Raw genomic sequence first — 4,394 nt, 5'->3', positions numbered from 1 at the left:
TTTTCCTCCCTTAGGTGACATGGGCAGGCTAGAGGAGACAGGAAAATGTCCTTCTTGGGATAAGATAAGGTTCTAGTGAAGTATTTTAGAGAGAGAGGACTTTAGTGAGATATTATTCTAGGCGTGTTTCAAACTAGTAAATCATCCCCTCCTCCTGCCGATGCCCCAAGGGATTCTTTCTTGACCCCGTGTCTTCAAAATCTGGTTGGCTTCCTGGAGGTAAAATTAACAAAAGTATGGGTCTCAACTTAGACTGCATACTCCCTTGGATCTGCTACACTCAGGATAGCTCACCTTCCAAAATTACCAGCAGTTTCTGAAAATGACCAGGAAAGAACTTGTGTTAGCTGGAGGCTCTGGAGTTTTCTGCTGCAATAAGACAGCTCACTTGGTACTCTCCTGTCTTTTGCCTATTACAATTTAAATATCAAGTGTCTCCCAAAGACTCTGTCAGAGTGGGGCTTTGAGAGGTGCCTAGGTAGCATGTTGACCTTCCCATGGACTAATCCGTTCACTAGTTCACTGTTGAATGGGCTAGTAGGAAATGGGCCCGCTTTGGAAAAAGGTCTGTCACTGGGCTTGTGCCTTTGAAGGGTAACTTTGCCTGCAGCCCTGTCCTGTCTCTCTGTTCTTTGGTTTCTCTCTGCTTCCTGAGTGTCACAGAGTGAGGAGCTTTTCTCTGCCACAGCCTCTGCCATGCTGCTCCGCCTCACCACAGGCCAGAAACAATGGGCCAAGGGCCCTGGACTGAAAATAAACCTTTCCTCCATAAAGTCAATTTATGTCAGGCATCTTGTCCCAGTGATGAAAGCTGGCTAGCACACTGCCTCTCCATGGGTATGCCCTTCTCTGATGATCTGAGAAAGGCAATGAATTTTAGTTTGTGCTGCTTTCTCTTTCTCTGAGGTTGGGAACGTGAACCTCTAAGCTCTTTCAGCAAACAATTTGACAGGCACTCTTTACTTTGAACAGACATTTACTTAGACTCCTCGGAATCTCCCACCTGAATATGTCTGACCTTGACCTCCCTTCTCTGCCCTTGTGGTTTACTTTGATCAAGAATCCTGATAAGCAGGTTTGTGTCTAGCTTTCCTTCAGCAAAAATTCAATTAAACCATTTTAACAGAAACCCCTGTTCTGTGGCAGTTCCTCTGATGTTATCCGCATGGACGCCCCTCTGCCTTGGTTATGAACCCCCACTGTTCTTGTTGAAGCTGGAGCTGAGCTTGGCTTCCCCTGCTGTAAGATTTCCCTGCAGTGGTGCCTGCATCTATTGCCATGGCTCCTTTAAACAAAGTCTGCGTTACCATCATTAGCGAGTGTCATGAATAATTTACTTCTTGACCAAGCTGAAACCAGAAATCTTTTATACACCTTTATTGAGTAAATAAAGAAGAATAAGCAGGTCCAAATGAACCTGAAGGAAATGCAAGGGAGGGAATGTAAGGATGGAGGCAGAGCCTGGCCGGGTGAGAAGTGGACCACGAAATAGGAATGTGCTTGGAGAACAGAACAGTTAAGCAAAGAAAAACAGTATTTTTTTTTAAAAGAACAGGAAAGAAAAGGTGGTTAGTGGGGAGTTTTCCTTGCTTATGTCTGATTACAGTTGAGCCTTGGAATCCATGAGACTGGATTCAGGATCTTCTGACAGATACCAAAATCCACAGATGCTCAAATTCTTTCCATTAAAAAAAATGTAGCATTTGCATATAATCTAGCATATCCTCCTATATACTTTAAGTCATGACTTAGTTAATTTTTTTTGTCTTATTCGTTTTTATCGGTACCAGGGATCGAACTCATGACTGCCTGCTTGCAAGGCGCTGAACTAAATTACCAGCCCCAACTTAGTTAATTTTAATATGTAGTACAATACGCAGGTAAAGAGTTATTATGCTGTTTGCTTAAAAAATGATGACAAGAAAAAAGAAGTCTCTAGTGTTCATTGCTGAGGAAATTTTTTCTAAACAATTTTAACCCACAATTGGTTGAATTTGCAGATACGGGACTCACAGATACAAATAGTTAATGACATTTACAGGTCTTGCTCTGACTCCTTAGGGTTTTCTTCATACAGTTTTGATTGTATCTATTGTCAGGAGTACAAAGAGGCAGGAAATATAGTCAGTCAGTAGTGGTCTAAATGCTGACAAAACGAATTCTATTTTCCTTCATTTGAAAATACACAAAGCCCAGGGGTAATGGTACATGCCTATAATCCCAGTCCTTGGGGGCTGAGGCAGGAGAATCACTGTGAATTTGACTTTGAGGCCAGCTGGGCTACAAAGTGAGTTCAAGTCCAGCTTGAAATGCATGGCAAAAGTCTGTCTCAAAAAGAAAAGAAAGAAAGGAAGGAAGGAAGGAAGGAAGAAAGAAAGAAAGAAAGAAAGAAAGAAAGAAAGAAAGAAAGAAAGAAAGATAGAAAGAGAAGGAAAGAAAATATCCAAGGTCAAGGTTCTCCTCATGGTTGGAGGCCTGACGGCCTTGTTTTCATGACCGTGGGAGGGCAGCGGTCAGGAAGACACCCATAGTAAAATCTGAGTAATAGGGAGCAGCTGTATTGGTGGAAGACAAGACAGTACATTTCACCTTCCAGTGGCAAATGCATGGAGCTGGGCTCTCCTCCTTACCAGTCAGTGCCTTAAAACTTTTAAGCTATTGTCTTGTACTCCTTAAAAGTTCTACTTTCTCTTAGTAAAATGAAGGACAAAAAAAGTGGTAATAGAGCCTAGTTTCCAAAGGGGACTTTTCTGCAGCTATTTATATAGTGCTAGAGGACAGAAGATATGCTTCATAAAAAAAAAAAAGAAGCAGTCATTGCACTGTTGTTTCAGTTTTTTTAAGGGTAAAGTCTAACAGATGGACTAGAGGATTTCTGTGTCTTGTCACTGCCCAGATCTATTGAGTTTCCCTATCTGGTGACAGACTGATACAAAGCCAAGAGTCCACCCTGGTTCCTTCTTGCATTTCACAAGTTATCTTCATTCCATTCTTAAAATTGTTATAGGAAAGAAAACTTTTGCCAGTAATTAGTCTCCTTCCTGACTTATCTTGGGCCACCTGTGACAGTCTAAGAATGTCATTTTGCCATGTGACTGCTTTTAATGCTAAAGCTTATAGAATGACTTAGAAAATGTCAGCTTCTGAAGGCTTTATTAGAAAGGGATAATGAAGACCACAAACACATGAACATCAACATAAAGAAGCCACTAAGCAGGGCAAGCAACTTTTTAGAGGAGAAATACAGGGGACAAACAACAGGAAAACAGCATGAAAAATAAAAGCCAATACATATCAGTTATTACCATCAATGTAAATGCTCTCCATTCACCAATCAAAAGAAACAAACTCGCAGAATGGATCAAGAAGCAAGATTCAACAATATACTAGAGTCAAGAAACACATTTAGACAAAAAAGAAATTCAAAAACTAAAAGTCAAAGGATGGAAAACAATTTTCCATGCCACAGAAACAAAAAAAAGCAGTGGTCCCTATTCTATTTGCAGACTCTGTAAACTCCCAGCCAAAACTGATCAAAAGAGACAAAGAAGGTCATTACATACTTGTTAAGAGAACACTCCAAAAAGAGATGACAATCATAAATATTTATGCACCAAACACAGGTCCATTCAACTACATAATACAAATATTAACAGATATAAAAACCAAATAGGCACTAACACAGTTGTAGTGGAAGAACTCAATACTTCAGTCTCACAAAGAAATAGATCAACTAGACAGAAAGTCAACAAAGAAATATCAGAATTAAACAAAGCAGGGGCTGGGGATTTAGCTCAGCGGCATAAGCGCCTGCCTTGCAAGCAGGCAGTCGTGAGTTCGATCCCTGGTACCGATAAAAACGAAAAAGACCAAAAAAGAAAAAAAAAAACAGAATTAAACAAAGCCTGTGAACAAATGGATTTGGTAGATGTCTACAGATTGTTTCACCCCAAAGTATCAGAATACACATTCTTCTCAGCTACACATGGGATAGTCTCCAAAACAAACTGCACGTTTGCCCACAAACATGTTTATGTAGAGAACATTCCATGAATACTATCAGACCACAGCACAATGAAACTGGAAATCAATGACCAAAATAAAAATCACAAAAACACATGGAAATTAAACACACTTCTGAGAGGAAATTAAAGATAAAATTTAACAGTATATACAACTCAACAGTGATGCTGATACAACATACCAAAACTTCTGGACAGATGAAAGCAGTCCTAAAAGGGAAAGGTATAGCATAAACTCACATCAGGGAAACAGAATGAGCTCAAATAAACAACCTGATATTGAACCTCAAATTTCTACAAAAAGAACAAAAAACTCAAAGCTTGTATGAGGGAGGAAATTATAAGGATATGAGGAGAAATTAATGCAATTGA

The sequence above is a fragment of the Cavia porcellus genome, unplaced genomic scaffold (assembly GCF_034190915.1).
Source record: "Cavia porcellus strain 051 isolate PalLab524CR breed Dunkin Hartley unplaced genomic scaffold, mCavPor4.1 scaffold_21, whole genome shotgun sequence".
Lineage (NCBI taxonomy): Eukaryota > Metazoa > Chordata > Mammalia > Rodentia > Caviidae > Cavia > Cavia porcellus.
The sequence above is the reverse complement of the archived record's forward strand: the minus strand, read 5'-3'. Positions refer to the sequence as shown.